This window comes from Monodelphis domestica, chromosome 6, assembly GCF_027887165.1.
Source record: "Monodelphis domestica isolate mMonDom1 chromosome 6, mMonDom1.pri, whole genome shotgun sequence".
NCBI classification, from domain to species: Eukaryota; Metazoa; Chordata; class Mammalia; order Didelphimorphia; family Didelphidae; genus Monodelphis; species Monodelphis domestica.
In genome coordinates, this window is record NC_077232.1 from 67,814,282 (window position 1) to 67,838,579 (window position 24,298).

Here is a 24,298-nt window from a genome sequence, read left to right on the forward strand (position 1 = left end):
CATTGTATTGTTAATTAAAATCTCTATAAAACCCAAATGACTTGGGTATTTGAATAATTGGGAATATTTCCCTGGCGACCACCTTATATTTGATTTTAAACCCAAGACACTGTAGTGAAACATATTTCTGCGGTCAAACTTACTCACCCTCTCTTATATCTATCACAATTTATATCTTCCACTATTTTAACCACTACAATTTAAGACCTCAACCATTTTAAATCTCACAGTACCAAAAGATCCAGAATGAACTTTGAGATGTAGTGAATTGAACTGTGGGGGGTTGAACACATTTATTTTGAATGTATACTCTTATGCAAAGGGGATTGTCCTCAATTGGCTTTTTGTCAATGCACCTAACAATCATTGGTTTTGTTCTCTTTCTCTTTTATTTCTCTATTATCCCCAAATTATTGTCATTTCCCCTTAGAAAGTGAGATATTGTATGTATCTCTAGTTAAAGATCTTTAGAGATACAAGTTGGTTATGTGTATTGATTCATTGAGGAAACCAGGCATATAAATCTGGGAGATTTCTACATGCTCGTTTCCCAGTGGAATCACAGGAGGGATTGTATAAGTAGAATTTTGAACCTGAGGACTCTCTCTCCCAGTATCCCACTTTTGTTCTCATGTTACATCCTTACATTTTGGAGATAAAGTTGTGTGATCCTGCCCCTCACTCTCTTTTCCCGAGAATGAGGCAGGGAAAGCTGGATTTACTCTGGCTTTTACTTTTGTCCTTTTATTTCTTCTGCTTCAAGTGATTATTAATAAGTCTTATAAAATATAATACTTGGAATTATTGGATATTAATTTAAATCTTACAATCTCACATCATAGACCATAATAAGATCCAGGAATAAAGTGATGTAAGAAATGAAAAAATGAAAAAAAAAAGGTGATATAAGTAAATTAGGAGAGCATGGAATTTTTTACTTTTCTGATCTATAGAAAAAGGAAGAATTTATGACCAAACAAGAGATAGAAAGCTTCACATGAAGTAAAATGAATAATTTTGATTACATCAATTGTAAAGGTTTGGCACAAACAAAACCAAAGTAGTCAAGATTAGAATGAAAGCAGGAAACTGGGGGGAGAGGGGGGCATTTAGTATTTCTCTGATAAAGACCCCATTTCTCAAATACATAGGAAATTGAGTCATTCTCCAGTTGATACATCTTCAAAGAACATGAACAAACTGTTTTCAAAATAAATCAAGGCTATCTATAATCCTATGAAAAAATGTTCTAAAGCACTATTGGTTAGAGAAATGCAAATTAAAACAACTCTAAGGTACTACCGCATACCTATCACAGAATAACATGATAGAAAAGGAAAATAATAAATGTCAGAGATGTGGAAAAACGGAAACACATGTACTGTTGGTTGAATTGTAAATTGGTCCAACCATTCTGGAAAATAATTTGGAATTAGACCAAAGGGCTATAAAACTGTGTATGCTTTTTAACCCAGTAATACTACTAACTGTATCTTTATTCTAAAAAGATTAAAAGAAAAGGGTCTATTTCTAAAAAATACTTATAGCAGCTCTTTTTGTGATGGCAAAGAACTGGAAACTGAGGGGATGCCTATCAACTGGGGAATGGCTGAATAAATTGTGGTATATGATTGCAATGGAATACTATTATGCTATAAGAAATGATGAGCAGGACATTTTTTTTTAATCTTGGGAAAACACGAACTCCTATAAAGTGAATGAACAGAACCAGAAAAACATTGTACAAAGTAAAAGCAATATTCTAATGATGATCAACTGTGAAAGACTTAACTCTGATCCAATGATCCAAGAAAATTCTGAAGGACTTATGATGAAAAATACTATCTACCTACAGAAAGAAGTGATAGGAGTGTGGGTGGAAACTGAAGCATACTTTTTTTTTCACTTTACTTACTACTATCAGCATACTACTATTTTTTATCTTTCTCATGCTTTAATTTTTTAAATGGCAAATAAAATATTTATTTAATGAAATAATATTATAATGTTTACTTCTGTGAGCCAGGCTACCTGATTTGTTAATGAGGGAATGACAAATTCTGTGTGATAAAAATAGGGAAGTTCACAGTCTCCTATTCTTTTAGTGGTCAACTCATTTAACAAGATGTTTCATTTCTGATACATTTACAATGCAGAAACCATATATAACGGGTGTTAAATGATAAGCTTAATAAAAATCATGCCAAAAAGGTAATACTGTAATAAAAGTGCAAAGACAAAAGGAATTATTAATACTAGCTGTTAGATTCCTTAATTTTCATTTCTTTCTAAAAATTCTGTAGGGATCAATTTTTCTGAAAAAAAAAAAAAAAACAGAAAAATTTGAACTCTACAAAAACATTCCTTTTCCTTCATAGTTTGAATTCCACACCTTGATGTCTACACAATGCATGGTAAGCAGAAAATAAAAACGAAAAGCTACATCATAAACTATGCTTGTATTACCACAACACATTATGTGGACATGAGTTCAACTTGGCCAGTATATTTTTCATGTCATAAAAAATTAAAGTAAAGCCTATAATGGGCTTTTAATATGGCAATTAGAAGACAAAATGTAGTATGCTGCCTTCTTGTGTTAAGTAAGAAATATGACAGAAAAAGATAGGCAGAAACTAACATTATCACCATATTTTCCCTTTACTCCTAAGGCTCAGAAGAGCTTCCTAAATTGCCTAGCACACAGAGCACTATAACTATGTATTAAGTTGTTGAAAATACAGCAGTCACATCTTTCATAAAATTGTACATAGTCAAAAAGATCCTCTTTCTTGACTCCCCTACATTGTCCATAAAGTTAAAGTATACATGGTTTTGCCTTTCTACCAAAGTGATAGACACTTCACATTCCAGAATCCTGACGGGCAGAATGACACTGTACCTTACCTGCTCTCAGAGAGTGACAGTGTGGTCAGTTATCTCTTCTTCATGAATGGCAAGGCCAATCCAAGATGGATTTGTCCATGTAAGGAGCCTTTACCTTGCAAAAATGTCTGCTAAGCTCCTGACCTTTGAGTAAATGTGCCAAATTGTTAAGTACCCATATTCAGAGTAGGTCTCCAAGGTGAACAGCCTATAGCACATTGGAACAATATAGGGAAGTGAAGTTAGCTATAGTCAGATTCTTGTAACTTTGAGATAATAATTGACTCTAAAGTTGATTGATTGGACTGAGACATTAAGCAAAGAAAGGTACTCAAGCACAGATAGTCATTTGCCCAGGGGTCACAGGGACTAGGGATCAAAAGCAACTTTGGACAATTGTATTTCTGACTTCAGAATTTTCCTAAACTGTCCCAGTAATATTGGCCTTGTGGTCAGGCCTCAGATGTAGTGCAAGAAATACAGTGTAGGGAAAAACCACTTTCCTAATGCCAATTATTAGTTTTGTGTATATATTTAAATAATCATTTCTCTTTTAATGGTGATTTTTTTTTTGGCTGAGCATAGTTTATTGAGCAGACATTAAATGAATATTTGATGTTTCTCCACAGTATGAGGCATTCAGAGAAGCATTATATGACTAATTCAGGAAGAAGTAAGCAGAATCAATATACAATATAATACATGATAACAATACATTCAATGAAAATACCCTCTTCTCAATAGAAAAGCAAAGGACTATGAATGTGAAATGTGACATGCCCTCAGAAGCAGATGTATATATTAGGAAATGACTTTGGTATAAGAAAAGACACCCCAAAAAATTTTTAAAGGTTTTTAAAATTCTTTTTTGGGGACTGGGTTTCCCTATCTTGCCTAGGGAAAAAAAAATACAGCGAGCTACGTATAGACCCAATTCCAATATAGGCATTGACCTACTCCATACTATAGAGTACTCTATAGCTAGTTCACACCTACTTAGGTAACCTGTGGTCTTCTAGGCGGGTGAGAACCTCATCATACTGTTATCAGACTTAATGTGGACACCCAATCAGCTTTAGTACCTACTACAGCTCAAAACTTCAAAACCTAAGCCTATTCCCCATTAGGAAATACAGGCATATGCCAGTGTGCCAGCTGTTCTTGAGAGACACATGTCTCTTTTAATCAAATCAACACTTCCTTAGAAAAAGAGTGTTCTATATTACAAAGCAGCGGTCATCAAAACAATTTGGTACTGGCTAAGAGACACAGAAAGGAGGATCAGTGGAATAGACTTGGGGCAAGTGACCACAGCAAGACAGTATATGATAAACCTAAAGATCCCAGCTTTTGGGACAAAAATCCACTATTCAATAAAAACTGCTGGGAAAATTGGAAGACAGTGTGGGAGAGATTAGGTTTGGATCAACACCTCACACTCTACACGAAGATAAATTCAAAATGGGTGAATGAGACTTGAACATAAAGAAGGAAACTATAAGTAAATTAGGCAAACACAGAATAGTATACATGTCAGACCTTTGGGAAGGGAAAGACTTTAAAACCAAGCAAGACATAGAAAGAGTCACAAAATGTAAAATAAATAATTTTGACTACATCAAATTAAAAAGGTTTTGTACAAACAAAACCAATGTAACTAAAATCAGAAGGGAAGCAACAAATTGGGAAACAATCTTCATAAAAAGGTTTAATTACTCAAATTTACAAAGAGCTAAATCAATTGTACAAAAAATCAAACCATTCTCCAATTGATAAATGGGCAAGGGACATGAATAGGCAGTTTTCAGATAAAGAAATCAAAACTATTAATAAGCACCTGAAAAAGTGTTCTAAATCTCCTGTAATCAGAGAGATGCAAATCAAAACAACTCTGAGGTATCACCTCACACCTAGCAGATTGGCTAACATGACAGCAGAGGAAAGTAGTGAATGCTGGAGGGGATGTGGCAAAGTAGGGACATTAATTCATTGTTGGTGGAGTTGTGAATTGATCCAGCCATTCTGGAGGGCAATTTGGAACTATGCCCAAAGGGAGATAAAAGACTGTCTGCCCTTTGATCCAGCCATAGCACTGCTGGGTTTGTACCCCAAAGAGATAATAAGGAAAAAGACTTGTACAAGAATATTCATAAGTAAAAACACCAAGGAAAAGCAACTGCTTGACTACAGGGGTTGAGGGGACATGTCTGAGGAGAGACTCTAAATAAACACTCTAATGCAAATACTAACAACATGGAAATGGGTTCGAATCAAGAACACATGTGATACCCAGTGGAATCACACATCAGCTATGGGAGAGGTGGGGGAGGGGAGGAAAAGAAAATGATCTTTGTCTCTAATGAATAATGCTTGGAAATGATCAAATAAAATATTGTTTAAAAAAATACACACAGACACATATATACATATGTAATATTGAAAACTATACACACACACAAAGTGTTTGTGAATGTTTATTCTTCAAAGAATTTTATCTTCTCAGATTCATTGGTATCTATCCATTTTTAAATAAAACTCTGAAGCCAGAAGAAAAAAAAAAGAATATTCATAGCTGCGCTCTTTGTGGTGGCCAAAAACTGGAAAATGAGGGGGTGCCCATCAATTGGGGAATGGCTGAACAAATTGTGGTATATGTTGGTGATGGAATACTATTGTGCTAAAAGGAATAATAAAGTGGAGGAATTCCATGGAGACTGGAACAACCTCCAGGAAGTGATGCAGAGCGAGAGGAGCAGAACCAGGAAAACATTGTACACAGAGACCAATACACTGTGGTACAATCGAAGGTAATGGACTTCTCCATTAGTGGCAATGCAGTGTCCCTGAACAATCTGCAGGGATCTAGGAGAAAATCACTATCCACAAGCAGAGGACAAACTGTGGGAGTAAAAACACCGATGAAAAGCAACTGCTTGACTACAGGGGTTGAGGGGACATGTCTGAGGAGAGACTCTAAATGAACATTCTAATGCAAATACCAACAACATGGAAATGGGTTCGAATCAAGAGCACATGTGTACCCAGTGGAATCATGCATCAGCTATGGGAGAGGTGGGGGGTGGGGGGGAGAAAATGATCTTTGTCTCCAATGAATAATGTTTGGAAATGATCAAATAAAAAAAAATTTTAAAAAGAAAAGAAAAAGAGTGTTGTTTGTTATTCAGTAGTTTCGGTTGTCTGACTTTTCAGGACCTCATTTGGGGCTGTTTTGGGCAAACATACTAAAGTGGTTGGCCATTTTCTTCTCTAGTTCATTTTATAGATGAGGAACTAAAGCAAAATGGGTTAAATGACTTGCCCAGAATCATAGAGCTAATAAGTGTCTGAGACTTAAATATGAATGCTGAAAGATGAAGAATTCCTGACTTTTGGCCTGGCACTATCCATTGCATCACTTAGCTACCCACTAGAGAATGACTACAATTTATTATTGTAATAAAAATTTTAAGTTAACAATAAGCCATGCAATGGAATATTAGCCCTGATTCATAATCAATTCTTCACTTTTCTTCACTTTCCTTCTGATCTCCAATTACCTGTTAATTCTTCCTCTACATCTCTCACAACTACCCTAATTCAAGACTTTATCACTTCTGTCTAGCCATTCACAAAGAAAAGAGAACCTGTACTTTTTCTGAAAACTTCCCTATATGGAGTCTTCTATACTGGAAACATACTATATTCAACTAATATTCACCCACCTATACTAATGCTAACGAACAACATTTACATAGTTTTAAAGTGTGTATCTCACTTGATTTTCACAATAACCCATGTGAGGTAAGCATTACAGTAATAAATCCTATTTAAAAATGAAGAAAATGATACTGAGAAAGGATAAGTACTTTCCTAGGGCACAAAGAGAACACCAGAAGTAGAATTTGAACACAGGCCTTCTTCACTGACAGGTTTATCACTCTTAGAAGACAACTACAATGGGAAAAAATACTGAACTTACCTTTCCATTCTTATACTTTGTTCCTCTTCACTCATTCAGTTCAATCAAACTGACCCTTTTGCTGTTCCATGAAAAATTCCATCTATTGTCTCCATATCTTTGTATCCCTATATCTGGAATACACTCTTCTCATCATCTCTTAGAATTTCTAGTTCCTTTCAAGACTCAGTTCAAGTATCACCTTCTACATAAAGCTTCCCCCAATAAATAACTCATATTTATTTTTCATATACATATATGTATACTTGTTGACTCCCCTGGGTAGAACATAAGCTTTTTGAGATGGGGTCTCAGAGGGTATCTGGTCTAATCCACCACCAAAATCAATTATATCCTACAAAATTCCTTATAAATGGTCAGTCACTGATGACTTTGCCTTTTTTATAAAAGTCATTAGGTTCCAAAACAGTGCAAGAACCTGGAAATTCACATAAGACTTTTCTTATACAGGTTTAAACATCTCCAGTGTCTTTAAGTCTTTCTTTGTATGCCACGATTCTGAATGCCTTCCATATTATTTGCCCTGGGTAAGTTTCAGCTTGTCAATGGTTCTTTCTAGAATGTGGTTCTTAGAACTGGGTTTACAGTAATCCTGATACGGGCTTTCCATTTTCCTAGTGCAAAGTATATCAGAACAATTACCACCTCCCACCCCCAACTTCACTATGAATACTAATGGAGCATAAGAACATATTAAGTCTTCTGGTAGTCACCTCACACTAACTCTTATTTAGCCAGTGGTTCACTAAAACCTCAATTCTGGTATACCAACATGTTTTGAAAAACTTGACTAGATCTAGCTTGGTACTGCAGCCACAACTATGCTTTTTTCTAGATACCAAAGTGCTTGGCATTGTCAAATGGCTCACCAGAAACTAAAAATATTTCATCAATGGAAAGGGCATTAACATCTCCTTTACTGCTATACCTTGGAAGGATCATGGGACCTTCCCACCTTACTTGCAGCTGAAACTTTCCATATAAATAGTCTTTCTCCATATGTTCTCCAAATCAAAATGCAGGTTCCTTAAGAATAAGGACTCTTATTTTTCTACTAGTGTTCTCAAGCTGAGCACAGGGCTTTGCACAGAGTAAGTAAGAACTAACACTCAAAACCAATCTAAGAAAATGGAATAGTTTTAGCAAATTTCTTAATTTGGGATCAGATCTTTCTGTCTATTACGTCTGTTCCTAAATACCCCAAAAGTCAAGTTTGGTTCCACATTGCTTTACACAAGTGCTTGGGGCTGTTCTTGATTAGAGAAATACAAATTAAAACACCTTTGAGGTACCACCTAACTAACACCTAGAAGATTGACCAATATGACAGTAAAGGATAACAATAAATGTTGGAAGGGATGTGGCAAAATTGGGACACTAATACATTGCTGGTGGAGTTGTAAACTGATCCAACCATTCTGGAGGACAATTTAGAATTATGTCCAAAGGGCTATAAAAGAATGCATACCTTTTGATCATACTACTATTGGGTCTATATCCCAAAGAGATGTTTTAAAAATGGGGGGGGGGGGCAGCTGAGTGGCTTAGTGAATTGAGACCTAGGCCCAGAGACAGGAGGTCTTGGGTTCAAATCTAGCCTCAGTTACTTCCTAGGTGTGTGACCCTGAGCAAGTCACTTGACCCCCATTGCCTAGCCCTTACCACTCTTCTGCCTTAGAACCAATACACAGTATTGATTCTAAGATGGAAGGTAAAAACAAAATGGGAAAAGATCTGTTTGTACAAAAATACTTACAGCTGCTCTTTTTGCAGTGGCAAAGAATTGGAAACTAAGGGGATATCCCTCAACAAATTGTGGTATATGTTGGTGATGGAATACTTTGTGCTATAAGGAATGATGAACAGGATGATTTCAGAAAGAACTGGAAAGACCTACGTGAAATAATGCAGTGAAATATGCTGAACCAGGAAATACACAGTAACGGCAATATTGTCGAACAATTAATTGTGACAGACTTTGCTACTAAAAGCAATATAAGGGCCTTGGACAATTCTGAAAACTTATGAAAAAGAATGCTATTCACCTCCAGAGAAAGAACTGTTGGAGTAGAAATGCAGATGAAAACATATGACTTATCACTTGTTTATTTGGGTATATGTTTTAAGATTTTGGCTCTATAAGATTATTCGCTTACAAAAATTAATATGGAAATGTTATATGTGATAATATATGTATAACCCAGATTGAAATGCTTGTCAGTTCTGGGAGGAGGGAATGCAGGACCAGAAATTGAGGCAGCCCTACCTAGAACTGGCTCAACTATCCAAGAAAGGCTGGATACTCTCGGGACACTGCTAAAATTACATGCCCTGACAGTGCTAACCTTGGAGGCTCAATTTGAATCTTATCTTGCAATGTGGTCATCTAACTTTCCTATATTTATTTACATACTATTCTATGCTTCTTGTACATTCTCTACTTATACGTTAAAAACAAAAACAACTATTTAGTCAATGCAGGAAAGCCCACAACTCTTAGAATTTAACTTATTTAACCTAACCACCAGTCAACTTTTTTTAGAGCAAATACGTTATTCGACTCTAGGTATACTGTGAACTGTTATGTAATCTTTGTTTTTATAGTTCTTATAAACACTAATCCTAAAGGGCTTTTCTTCAACTTAAGATTCTTAGATCCCCTAAAGATTGTTTTTCTGAAGATCAGATTTATCATCCAATAAAATTCCTGATTTGACCATAAAAAAAAAAACACCAAAATCATTAATGACTGTTTAAGATGGCAATGTGGGTACGTGGATACTATAATTTAAAAGGATATATAATTCTACCTTTAATGGAACTTATAAACAAATGAATGAAAAAAGTACTTAAATGCAAAAATCATAGAATCTTGGAATTCTGACCTGGAAGGTTCCTCTGAAATCATCTATTCCAAACATACTCATTTTATAGATAAGGAAACTGAGGCCCAGAATTTAAGGGATTTTGCCTGGGAAAAACCATAAACTTAGTATAAGCTTAGAGTTATGAGGTCCATAATGTCCAATTAGTTACTAGCACAGCTAGAATTAGAATTCAGATCTTCTGATTCCCTTTTAAATGCTTTATATTTTACACTTAAATTGTCTCAGAGGTATCACCTCACACCTAGCAGATTGGCTAACATAACAGCAAAGGAAAGTAATGAATGCTGGAGGGGATGTGGCAAAGTAGGGACATTAATTCATTGCTGGTGGAGTTGTGAACTGATCCAACCATTCTGGAGGGCAATTTGGAACTATGCCCAAAGGGCGACAAAAGAATATCTACCCTTTGACCCAGCCATAGCACTGCTGGGTCTGTACCCCAAAGAGATAATGGACAAAAAGACTTGTACAAAAATATTCATAGCTGCGCTCTTTGTGGTGGCCCAAAACTGGAAAACGAGGGGATGCCCATCAATTGGGGAATGGCTGAACAAACTGTGGTATATGTTGGTGATGGAATACTATTGTGCTAAAAGGAATAATAAAGTGGAGAAGTTCCATGGAGACTGGAACAACCTCCAGGAAGTGATGCAGAGCAAAAGGAGCAGAACCAGGAGAACATTGTACACAGAGACTAATACACTGTGGTATAATCGAACGTAATGGACTTCTCCATTAGTGGCGGTGTAATGTCCCTGAACAACTTGCAGGGATCCAGGAGAAAAAAACACCATTCATAAGCAAAGGATAAACTATGGGAGTGGAAACACCGAGGAAAAACAACTGCCTGAATACAGAGGTTGAGGGGACATGACAGAGGACAGACTCTAAATGAACACTCTAATGCAAATACTATCAACAAAGCAATGGGTTCAAATCAAGAAAACATCTAATGCCCAGTGGACTTACGCGTCGGCTATGGGGGTTGGGGGGGAGGAAAAGAAAATGATCTTTAACGAATAATGCTTGGAAATGATCAAATAAAACATATTAAAAAAATAAAGAAAGAAAGAAAGAAAGAATTCTCTCCAAAAAAAAAAAATTGTCTCAGATTTAAACTCAAATTTACTTAGAAAAGCACAAATTAACATTGTTTTATTTTACCAAACACTTATTAATTACACTTTAATATAATTCTGGAAACTCTACAGGGCTGCTTCTTCATAGGAGTTCAAGTATTTGAACCTAGTTATCTATGTTCCCCGTAAGTCTACTCTTTTTCTGGGCTAATATCTCCAGGTCCTTCACTGGACTTTGATATGGTATGAATTTAAGACTCTTCATATCCAGGCTGTCTTCCACTGCATACTCCCCTACTTAACAATATCATTCCTAAAAGGTGATGTACAAAACTAAATATAGTATTCCAAGATTAACAAAGGTAAAGTGAGCATTACGTTCAACATATATTTGGGGAATATTAAGTAGTCCATTTTGGCTACAGCACAGAATAGTAAAAGACTGAAATGGAATAGCAGAATAGTACTAGATCATGGAAAGCACTGAATGTCAAGAAAATACGACCATATGGTAATAGTTAATAGGATGTAGCACAGTGGAAAGAATACTAGATTTGCAATTAATGTTTATTTGGGCTCAAATCCCAGGTCTGTTACAGTGTGACTTGTGGGCAGCTAATTCTGGGCCTGGGTCCCTCGTCTATAAAATTAGAGGACTGACAAGACAGTCTAAGGCCTATTCAAGCTCTAAATCTATGATTCTATTATCCTAAGAAGCTCTGAAAGGTTTAGAAAAGAGACAAGGCAAGGAGAGATAAGCTTGACTGTGGTGTAGACTTACAAAGGTGTCCAATTCAAATAGAAAAGTAGGTCACTGAACCATACAGAAGAATCCCTGAGGGCCAAATTTTGAATTAGAAAACCCCATATTAATATTCTTTATTCTTTTTTATTTACATCTATTTTTGTTAAATAGTTCCCAATGGCATTTTAGTCTGGTTCAGGCCCAATGGGTTGCCTGTATTTACCACCTCTGTTATAAAGGACAGTTTAGGAAACTAGAGGTAAAAAGACCTGTTAGAGAACTACTGCAATTGTTCAGGTGAGCGACAATGAGAGCCTGTTTTAGGATGGCAACAATGAGAACTGATAAATAAAGATACAAGAAATTATACAGAGTTAGAATGTTTTACAACTGAACCTAAGGTCAATTTTGGAAAGAAAATTCTAATAACAAGTAACTCTCATATAACCATTATCATATGTCTTAATTTAAACATCAGAGTTTATACTTGGTTCTCTAATTAAGAAATAACTACAGAGTAGAGTCTATTCAATAACTGATCCCTTTCATTAATCTTGAAAAAGTCAACAGACTATACATAATTAATTAGTCTGAGTGCATTTCAAGAATTTCCTTTAGAGAATGACAGAGCAGGGGGTAAATAAAAGAAAAAGCACCTTAAAATCCCACAGCAATACCTATTGTGGTAGTAAACTCCGCCACATTCCAACATTCTGCTTTTTAACAACTTAATAAGATGACCCAAAATGTGCATACGGCAGAAATGAGAACAAAATAACATAAACATTTAAGAAAAGCCTAATTCAAAAGCAGACTCAAAAATATCTTTTAAAAAGAAAACTGGTGGTTCAATAATACCTGATTAACTTTTCAAAAATTTCTAAAAGTGGGTTTCATTTTATTTAACACAGAATTATTATAAAACCAGAATTATTTGAAATCTACATATAAACTTTCATCTTCTCCCAGTGTCATTAAAAAGGATTAGAGGAACAAGGACATATTCTACACTATGGGTCAATTCTAATATCTATTATGTCAAATTGTATTTTGCTAAAATACTGTGAAATTAGCAATGAATTTATTCCATTGTCTACATGTCAAAAACCGGCTATACAATATGAAAATACTCTTAAGAAATGTGGTAAGGCTTAGAGGTACCCACCGTACACCTATAAGAATGGTTAATATGACAGAAAAAGGAAATGATAAATGTTGAAGGGGATGTGGGAAAATTGGCACACTAATGCATTATTGGTGGAGTTGTGAACTGATTCAACCATTCTGAAAAGCAATTTGGAACTATGCCCCAAAGGCTATAAAACTGTACTCTTTGATCCAGGAATATCACTACTAGGTAGCCCAAAGAAATCCAAAAATAAAAGGGAAAAGGACTTATTTGTACAAAAATATTTATAGCAGTTCTTTTTGTGGTGGCAAAGAAATAGAAGTATGTTTATCAATTGGGGAATGTGAATATAGTTAACAATTTATGGAATGTGAATATAATGGAATATTATTGTGCTACAAGAAATGATGAGCAGGATGATTTCAGAAAGACACTCATGCAGAGTGAAGTAAGAACCAATTCACACAGTAACAACAATACAGTACAATGAACAACTGTGAAGGACTTAAATTATTCTCAGCAATACAATGATCCAAGGCAATCCCAAAAGATTTATGAAAAAAGCTATCTGCCTCCAGAAAAAAACTAATAGAGCCTAAATGGAAATCACTATTCTTCACTTTATTTTCTTCATGGCATGAGTTTTAAAAATGTTTCTTTTTCTACAAGATGACAAATATGGAAATACAGCACAAGTATAACCAATAGCAAACTTTTTGCCATCTCAGGGAGGGGGGAAAGATTGAGAATGTAGATCTTAAAATGTTAGAAAAAAATTTTAATGTCATAAGAATGTAGTTACCCTTAAGAAGGAACAGTCTATGTGCAAAAGGGAAAAGAATATCACATATAACATACATGTGCTACTACATAAGATGATTTACATCTAAAACCCCCTGTTACATATTCAGGATGATGTTGCATATGCAAAGTATTTTTCTGACAATATTTTTCAAGTTAAAAATGAAGATAAGTGACTACCACTACTGCTTCGTAGAAACAACTAGTGAACTTTGAGTGACTTCATTTGTCCATTCAACTGGCATGAATCATTAAGAAATACTTTCACCACTGCCCTAGTTCTATCATGAAAAACAGTGAGTTTTATAGTAACTTACAGTATATGATGCTGCCTAAATTTTCAATTGGAGGCAGCTAGGTGGCTCAGTGGATACAGCACTGGCCCTGGAATCAGGAAGATCGGAGTTCAAATTGGGCCTCAGCCACTTACTAGCTGTGTGACCCTGGGCAAGTCACTTAATCTTTCACTGGAGAAAAAAAAAGAAGACACAAATCACTCCAGTATCTTTGCAAGGTAAATCCCATGGACAGTATGATTCATAGGGTGACTAAGAGTAGGACACAACTGAACAACATGTTACAACAAAGTTTTCAACATGAAAGATTTTTTAAAATCACCATTTAGAAAGAAAATAGTACAAAACTGACAGGCTTAGCTACCAAGTAATCTTCATCATATAGCTTGTATATGGAACAAAAATTTAATTTTTTAGAATATCAATTTAACAAAAATAATATTTCATGGCATGAGTGCAATCATAACAACTTAACATTTTAAATTTGCATGATGCCTAGGTATTGTTAACAACCCTCAGTAACTTTCTACCAACTAAGAGGTGTTTCAAACTTCCATTATAAAAGCCAGGTATACTATTTAATAATTTTACCAGGACAATATATTATTTCACTAACATAGGTACTCTCCCCATTCATCCCTTTTTATTTAGTGTCAGGCAGTCTTTGAGAGTTGTAAAACCTTTTTTAAAAATATTATTGTCTTGCAGCCAACCTGCTGATGAGTTTCTCTGAATTTAGCCAGGCTGGTCCTTGGACAACACAGGCATAGTCCATCATATGACCAAGCTTTTCCACACGGAATAGACCCTTCTGGAGTCTAAACGCCACTGAATTGCCCAGTTCCTATAAAATCAAACAAGGCTATTTTCATGTTTAGGGCTCCATGGCTTTTTCTCAAGCCAACTCTGCGCTCCAAGAACCCAGACTCAATGCTGTAAGCATGACAGAACACCTCTTAAAATTATTTTGATAACCATCTTATCACAAGTTTAGCTTGGATAATGTAATTAGTAAAGTAGTGGGTTATTTTACTAGTCTCCTAGTATCCTTCAGAGCCTTAAGACATTCCCCAGAGTTTATCAGGTTTGGAACAGGAAAGCCAACCAGCCAAGAGCAACAAGGGGCATTCTTGGGGGGGGCGGGGGGGCAGGGGGAATGTACATCTAACCCAAATCACCAACACAGCTCTTGGAAAAACTATGTCTTATCCTCCCCTAATGTGACAGGTGGCCAAAAAAACCTACTCAGATTTTCCAAAGACTCTCACACCAACATTTCTGTCCTTTCCTATCGCACAGACAAGCTAAGAATATGCTTAACTTCTCTAGTTCTTCCCACCTGAACAACTCTCATTCTCCATTGTTTCCCCACCCTATAAAGGGCATTGGTTTTGATTCTATTTTCCCAGGCAGTCAGAAATTCATTCCTTAGGGAAATTTTAAGTATCTTTGATCTCTTACTGCTTCCTCTTGCATTTTTAGGGGGAGGAGAGAAGAAAGGAGGAGACACTGCCCAATTCCATTTTTGTGGAAAATTTTATTCAAAAACCAGAGTAACTTTGGTTTCAATTGGTTCCATAAAAAGAGGTTTTGCCATACTGTAAACTTTTACTTCTGTTTTTGATCCTCATAACCTCTTGGCCATTTTCTAGTCTCTCAGTACTCTCCTTTTCCTAAAATATTTAAACAATCCACTTATTAATAATGCCATCTATGTCGAGAGGTTTCATATGGTTCTTGTGAATCCTCTAAATCAAATAATCTTCTAACTAGTATCTTCATAACTACAATATTTAATATACACATACCCATTTAAATGGATCCATTTTAGTTTTCAAGCAAAGAATATTAAGCTGTTAAATTAATATTCAATAAAGAGTACTAAAGACATGGCCAGCAGAATCCTTTTTTAAAACTTAAAATTCATCTGTTACATTAAAATATCCAAGTAACACCCTCTCTTCCTCACATTAGAGAAGGCATCACTTGACAAAAAGATATATGTATATGTCTTGCTTATTTTTATTTATCAGTTCTTTCTCTGGAGTTGCCATATATACTAGTCATTTTTCAACAATATTTTTGTTGCAATATATAATGTTCTCTTAGTTCTGCTGGTCCCACTCTTCATAATTTCATGTATATCTCTTTATGTTTTAAAAAATTAACCTTCTTACTGTGCTATACTATTCCATCACAATCATATGCCATAACTTGTTTAACCATTCCACAACTGATGGGCATCCCTTCAATTTCCAATTCCTTGCCATCACAAAGAGATGCTATATTTTGAAACAAATAGGTTCTTTTCCTTTTTCCTGATCACCTTAGGAAATAAATCTAATAGTGGGACTGCTGGGTCAAAATGTATAAAGGAACACACAGTTTTATAACTCTTTGGGCACAATTCCAGACTGTTTTCCAAAATGGTTGGATCAGTTCACAGTTCCACCAACAGTGTATTAGTGTTCCCATTTTCCCACATTATCTCCAACGTTATTTTACCTTTTTATCATTTTTTCCAACTTAAAGATATGAATCTGAGTTATTTTGATTTGCATTTCTCTAATCAATAATTATTTAGAGAATTTTTCTGTAGTTACACATAGCATTGATTTCTTTGTCCAAAAACCTCTTATCTTTTGACCATTTATTAATTGGGGAATGGCTCTTGGTCTTATAAATTTTTCTATGTATTTTGGATATGAGACGGCTATCTGAAAAAACTCTACGAAAATTTTTCTCTAACTTACTGCTTTCCTTCTAATCTTGGCTACAATAGTTTTATTTGCACAAACCCTTTTTAATTTAAAATATCCAAATCCATTTTACATCTTACAATGCTTTCTATCTCTTATTTATTCATAAATTTTTCTCCTATCCATAAATCAGATAGGTAATATGTTCCCTCTTCCCTATATGCCAAGTTCATGAATCCATTTTTATCTTATCTTAGTAAATGGTGTAAGATACTGGTCTACATCTAGTTTCTGCCAGACTGCTTTCCAATTTTCCAAACAATTTTTACCAAATAATGAATACTTATCCCCAAAACTTTACTTCAGCATCTTGAATAGACTCCTAACAACTAAGTCCTAAAGTCTGAGTCTATGTTGTATGCCTAAAGGGCACTGAAAATTACTTTTTTTTTTCCCTTTGAACCAGTGAAATCAAATTTTACTACTATTGAAAAGTCCTAGTTAGGAAACTCCCTTTCTACCAAAATAGACCTGTACCTGCTCATCAACTTAGTTCTACCTAGAGTTGCCTTGGTACATTGAGCAGTTAAAAGTGATTTACTGTGGGTCACACAGCCCGTTTGTGTCAGGAGTGAGATGAAAACCCAGTTCTAGATTTCAAAGATCAGCTCACCATCCACTAACTATGGCTCAAATACTGAATGCAACAATAAATGACTATTGAACTAAACAAGTATATTACGTTAGGTACAAGGTACTGTTGGTACTCTTAAGATACAAAGCCAGATTCACATTCTTTTATTTTTTTTTTAAACCTTTACCTTCTGTCTTGGAATCATACTGTGTATTGGTTTCAAGGTTTCAAACCAATACTGTGTATTGGTTTCAAGGCAGAGGAGTGGTAAGGGCTAGGCAGTTAAGTGCTCAGGGTCACACAGCTGGGAAGTGTCTCAGGTCAGATTTGGACCTAGGACCTGTCTCTAGGCCTGGCTGTCAATCCACTGAGCAACCCAGCGGCCCCAAGATTCACATTATTGAGCTCATAGCAACATGCTATAAGGGATAGAACTTCCAAGTTAACCAAAGTATGATCATCATGATGATTACCTACTTTTTATGGTCTATCATATAACAATTTCCTAAAGATGAGTTTTTAGTACTCATACAACCACTCTCAATGAATGGCAAATAAAAAAACACTGCATTACCAATTCATATTAATAATGCATAACTAGTAGTCTAGGTATAAATCTTATATTTAACACCAGTAGAGTTAATTACATAGTAGCTAAATATATTCTGCAAGTTAAAAGGCAAATTACTGCTAATACATCTGTAACTGCTGATATAATGAAAATCAAAAGTGTTCCAATACTTACATTTGTACATAGCTTTTTTAAACAAATAGCTTCTACAGTATCTTACAAAGATGCTATAATTGTAAAAACATATGTATATCACCTCTAATTTGCTTTTTAAAAAATTCTCAAGCAATGAATAATCTCACATTTTCGGTCTAAAATACATCATATATTTATAAATGCTTAGATGGGCTATAGAATGTGATAGATGCAAAAAAAAAAATGGGTATATATTAAAAAGATTCTCTGCCTGAAAGGAGTTGAGAGCACTTCTCCCTAATCCTATTATTTTGAAATTTTATCTGAAGCCTAAATGGTGAGGGGATGGTAAGGATGTTGTTTAGTCATGTCCAACTCTTAATGAGTTGATATATACCCTTCATTTTATATATATATATATAAACAAACCGTCATCGAAGGTTTTCTTGGTCAAGATAATGGGATAGTTTACCATTTTCTTCTCCAGCTCATTTTATAGCTGAGGAAACTCAGGCAAAAAGGGTTATGTGACTTATTCAGTATCACATAGCTAGTAAAGATCTGAGGCCAGACTTAAACTCAGGAAGAAGAGTCTTCCTGACTCCAGTAATCTATCTGCTTTACAACCTGGTTGCCCTTTCTGAGAACATCATTAGTAATTTATAAGTATAAGTTTTCCTCAGAAGCATGAATAATCATAAAGACTGGGAAGTGAAAGCTTTGAGATCAACCCTTTCATTTTACAAAAGAGGAAATTTAGGCCTAGAGAGGATAATGAAAGAGTTAGGAATAGACTCTAGATCTGAATCTGAATCTAAGTGAAAGGGTATTTAGATAATGGGAAGAGATAATCTGAACTGAAAGGACCATCTAGTCCAACTTGTACTTGATCATCCAAAAAAGATATCCACTGATATGAGGAACGTATTACCTTCCAGAAGAAACTAATTTCATTTTGGACAGCTCTTATTATTAAGTTTCTCCTTAAGTCTAAATCTTCTACACAACTTCCATCCAAAGATCTCCCTTCCATTTAAGATTCCTCCTAGATCTAGATTCCATGTTTCTAGTTCTGTACTTGGAAAACAGTTATACTCTCCTCAAGAATTCTATTCTCCAGGTTAAACAACCTTTGTTCCATCTCCTTCCCTTTATCTTAAGATATCTTGAAGCCCTTCATTAGCCTAGTTGTCCTCCACTGTTCTTTAATTATAGTGCCAATAAAAGAAAAAATTTAAAAAAACCATATACTGCTGAAGTGAACTGAATAGAGCAGAGTTCAAAAGAACTATCACCTCTCTGATCCAGGACACTGAAGCCTCTCATATTAATGGACCCTAAAATCAAATTAGCATTTTTTACTACCATGCCCTACTAATGTCTGTTGAGCAGTCCACTAAAAATTCCAGCTTTTTATGTGAATGACTTCCTCCACATCTTACACTTGTGAAGCCAATTTCTTTGAACCCAAATATAAAGCTTTCATATCTATTAAATTTCTTCCCATTAGATTTGGCCCAACATTCTAGCCTGCCAAGATCTATTTGGATTCTATCATCCATCCATCATGTTAACTATCCCTCCTAGCTTTATGTAATCTATAAACATGATAAACATGCTATCAAAGCTTTTCATCCAATTATTTTAAAAATTAATCCTTTTCCAAAACTCTTAATTGTATAGCACACCAGCTGTACTCTACAAAATTAGAAGAATCATGAAATAGTATTAAAAACATTATTTGTAATGAATGCTAAGGGTAACATAAATATATATTTCTATTCCTTTTCCAAAACTGCTGCCACTAATTATCAGGAATAACAAAAACATGTCAAACTTTTAAAAGAGAATAGTTGAGGGGTTTTTGTCCAAATAATTTATGACTTCTCTAGACATTACTTTTAAATAGAGTAAAATTGCAAACTGACAAAGTATAAGGAAGCCTGTAAAATTGGACTTCAAGCAAGTTTAATTTTTAGTACTCAAAGATAAATTTAGTTAACTTTCAAAAGGCATGTATTTTCAAACTATTTTCGTACCTCTAAGAAACTTTAATCCTGACTTGCAATACCCACCCTATTAATGAACATGTTAAAATACAAGAATGAACAAAGAGCATGCTTTCTCCTATGAGAATACTGGCTTCACCATCTAAGATGCAAAAGTTCAAAGTCTTTCCAGAAGTTTTCCTGAACCTTCAACAGCAATAGAACATAAATTAAACACCTGTGTGCTAGGTGCTAAGGACACAAAAACCTTTCCCTCAGGAGGATGCAGATAAGTAAATATTAGGGAGCCTATTGCGGCTGTGCTGCATCACTTATCTAGCTACAAGTCTTTTTTCATTTGAACTGTTGGCCAGTCATTGGTTCCGCTGCTGTTCCTACACAGTAAACATCTTTTCAGTCCTAATACTCAACAAAAAGGATTATGGTTCTTTGTTTAACACAAACTCTTCTTCTGTAGTCAGGTATTCCCCATTCTTCTAGCTCTCAAAATAAAAAATACATTTGTAGGGCAGGTAGGTAGCTTAGTGAAAAGAGACTCAGGGCTGAAGATGAGAGGGTCTAGGTTCAAATGTGATCTCAGACATTTCCTAGCTGTGTGACCCTCGGAAAAACACTTGGGGGGAAAAACCCCCATTTTCTAACTCCTTACTGTTCTTCTGCCTTAAAACCAACGTAAGAGTTTAAAAAAAAAAACAAAAACTTAAGTTGCGAACTCAATTTCTGTTAGGCTAATATAAAGTCACTCCAACTACAAACTAGTTCTTGCTCCTCTTCTATCTCCCTCAAGTCCGTTCCTCCTCGCGCAGTTTGTCCTTTCTAGTTTCCCTTGCATCCCTGGCCTGAGTGGAAGTGATTCTAATCGGAATCATTTAAAAGAGGGAAAAAACCTACAAAAAAAAATCACATTGTGAGTGAAAGCGGCACCCTCCGCCTTCCCCTCACCCAATTACTTGATACAGTTGGTGAATAAGAATTAGAAAAGTATTTTTCCTAATCTTCCCAAAAGATGAGCACGTGCAGAAAGGACGAAGTTGGCTGACCCATCAGACAAGCAAGTGGGCGCAAAGGGGCACTGAGGAGTGAGGGGGGGGGCAGAAGGCGGGGAGCTGCTGTTACCCCCGATCTGAGACGAGGCCAGGGACCAGAGCATCCTGACTCCACTTCGCCCGCTCCCCACGACTCCCCCGGAGGAGAGGACATCCGAGGGGCGGGGCGGGCGGGGCCTGCAGTGGCCCGCCGGTGAGTACGCCGACGAGACTGGCCCTGGGCGGGGAGAAGCAACCGAGAGAGTGACAGGGACCCCAGCCACCAGAGTATGTGGGAGGGCTAGCCTCGCAGCAGCCGCCAGAGGGGAAGGAAAAGGGGCCTACAGGGGCGGGGGGCAGCGGCCCAGGGTGACGGGAATCGGGGCCGGACCCTTCTCTCCTTCTTTTCCTCCCACCGCGGGAGCCCCGGGGCCCCCGCGAGACCGGAATCCAGGGCCCGGACGCCACCCCGCCCTGCAGTCCAAGCCCAGCTCCGCGCCTCCCCTCACCTCACACCGCCTCAGCAGCAGCCGCGGCCGCTGCCGTCGCTGTCGTGATAGTCCGAGCCATTTTTTACCTCAGCCGCCTCAGCAGCCTTAGCCTACAGTCCATGACCAGCCCAGAAACCGCGCGTCATTTCCGGCTTGGGAAGAGCCGCCTCCCGCGCTGGGAGGCCCCTTGATTGGCTGTCGCAACTGGCCTACCTGAGCCGGTGGGCGGGGCCGGGAAAAGTGCGGTGAGGCTCTTGCTGGGTAGAAAGTCAGAGGAGGGTACTAATACCCGGGATGCGGAGTATCCTCTACCTTAACCCTCTACTACCCCCCCCCCCCAGGTGCCGCTCCCTCAGATCCTGGGACCAGAGATGCTCGTGCGAAGCCCTCCCTAATCCCTGCTGGCCAGCCTGCTCCCAAGAGCTGGTCCTACTCCCTTCTCCCTTCTCCCCTTCCTCACCTAACTCGACATCCTGCCCTCGCCATTCCTCCTCCCAGGCTGGCGCCAATCTCTCCCCTCCCCCTCTTCCTCCTGCCTGGTTTGTGATTCCCCTCTCGGGGAACTGAATACTCGTCCGGAGACCTTAGAAGGAAGAAGAGCTGGAAGGACCATTTATAGTCCAACCCCCTCAATTTACAGATGAGGAAACTGAGGCTCAGAGATGGAAAGTGATTTCCCCAAAATCACACGGGTATTACTGATGGGTAGATTGAGAAGCGGAAAGAAGAGACATTGGATAAATATTCTGTAGCCCCAGCACGTGTAACAAAAGCGTACACAAACCAGTAAATAGGAGTTGAGCAAAAAGTCTTTACCTTACAGAGCTTGGGGGAAGGCTCCAGGGAGAGGCCTCAGGCAACTATGAGGTCATCGAGTGTGTCAGTTCCTCACCTCTTTGCTACCCACCCTTCCCTCTCATTCAATAGCCTTTCTTTTCCCCCAACCTCTGCCAGCACTAACACACCCCAGAGGAAGGTCTCAGAGGAATCAGTGTTTTGCTCCACCACATTGTTCAGGCTTATCTCCTGATCAAAGTAGGAATTTCTAGAATTGGCTGCTCTTGCGCAACCAGAAAAGGGGGGCTGGGGTGAAGTTGGGGAGAATGGTTTCTCCCAGGGGCTAGTTTCTCCCTGGAGCTTCTTAGTAAGAACTCCGTGTGCCTTCGGAGGGGTGGAAGAGCACTGAAGAGGAAATGGAGTAGTTAGGCAAGATTAAGAATACCGCTGAGAACTGTTTGGCTAAATACTGTCTTCGCCCTACATCCCCTCCAACCCCCATTCCCTTAACCTCAGAAATCTGTTCATTGTTCAGAAGCAAACAGCAGATAACTGTCATAGCCAGTTTCCTGGTTCCATTTCAGAGTTCCGTAAATCTAATTCTCTTAGAAAGCCTATAGTCAACAAGAACTGTCCGGAATCCGAAGTAGAGAGATAGTTTAGCTCCAAACCCCTCCCACTTGTCATTTAGGGCAAAGAGCAAGCACATCAGAAACTGGCTAGTGTTCAAGAATTTGAAGTGTAACTCATAGCATATTTTATCTGGCAGACTATGGCATTGTGGAGATAAATGCGTTAATAATATAGAACAGTAACTTCTCAGTTGAGAAGTGCAACAATGACGCCATGTACTGATGTCATTTTGGACTCAGAATGACTATTTCAAATGGCTATTTCTTCTGTTTCCTGTCTCTCTGGCTACAATTTTAAGATTTGAAGATTGTAAATACAATTTGGGGGTCATTAAATGTTCCTTGGGTTCATTCTAACTTAAGAGAGAGTGTTCTATGCCCCATAAATCCTGTCAAAATCCTTCTGATTTCTGTTTGTAAAAGGAAGAAGACTCTATGTGCCTTCCAGTTCAAAAATCCTCCTTGGAGTAAGCAGTAAAATAATTTAGCTTTGCATAGCTCCATTACCTTGATAGATTGCTGCCACCACAGCAACAACAACAACAAAAAAATTATAATTTCTCACTTCTCCCTATGGCCACCGTTATACACAAACATACACCCAGGAGCAAGGATACCCTGCTGTGTGTTATAAAAAGCAAATTAAATGTCCCAAAGCAAATTAATATCTACATGACTTTTTATCCTTAAGAATTCATAGATACAGAAAAGTGATACTGACAAAAGTCAAAGAAATAATAGGATAGTCAAGATACAAATACAAATATATAATTTTTATATAGTCCATGGAATTTATGTGTCTATGTGGAGCATAGGCTCATATTTGATGAGTTTGCACCTGAGTCCCTAATTTATCTTTTCTACCTTGTTAATATTTCCTTTCCTGAGCAGGTGATCAAATTTCTGTCTAAAAATGAACGAGTCCAGTCTTAATGATGCCCTTGTGAGCTCAAGAGGTTTAGAGGAACTGAATCAAATGAGTGTTCCTGCATCCAAGGGATCAGCCATTAGCAAGACTGACCCAAGTTTGACCAGATGTGTCAGGAAAGGAGTCATCTGATCACTCATCAGATCATTAAAAAAATAATATAAAACATTATAAATGTAATTTATAATAAATATATAAATAATATTTAAAATTTTTTGAAGAAAAACTCAGTACTCTTTACTTTTGGTATATCTATCATAGACAGTTTCTTAATTCTGTAAGTACTATCTATTGCTGAGAGAAAGAAAAGGGGGTAATGGTGGAGAGAAATTCAAAGAAGACAGAATTTAATCTTGCTTTTGAAAATCTCTGACCCAAATCATGTGGACTTATATTTGTATACTGTTTAAGAAATAATGACAGGGCAGCTAGGTGGCTCAGTGGACAGAGAGGCCTAGAGACTAGAAGTTCTGGGTTCTGATGTTACCTCAGAGACTTCCTAGTTGTGTGACCCTAGACAATTATTTAAATTCAGTTGCTTAGCCCTTACCACTCTTCTGCCTTGGAGCCAATATGGGTTCAATGGAGAAAATC

At 37.0% G+C, this 24,298-nt stretch overlaps 1 protein-coding gene across 6 annotated transcripts in view; it reads right to left on the minus strand.

Annotated features, from left to right (window-relative positions):
• Positions 1 to 22,309, minus strand: part of PIK3C2A (phosphatidylinositol-4-phosphate 3-kinase catalytic subunit type 2 alpha) — a 140,803-nt gene extending 118,494 nt beyond the window's left edge. For 2 of the 6 annotated variants that reach the window (XM_056802196.1, XM_056802192.1), the window contains exons 1-2: positions 21,386 to 21,537; positions 13,825 to 13,974 (exon numbers count right to left, since the gene is read on the minus strand). The gene's annotated coding sequence lies outside the window, so the exon portion shown is untranslated. Of the gene's footprint in view, positions 1 to 13,824; positions 13,975 to 21,385; positions 21,538 to 21,580; positions 21,601 to 22,183 lie in introns of those variants that run through there. The other 4 variants (XM_056802197.1, XM_056802193.1, XM_056802194.1 and 1 more) reach the window with 3 other exon arrangements.
• Positions 22,310 to 24,298: the final 1,989 nt, after the last annotated feature.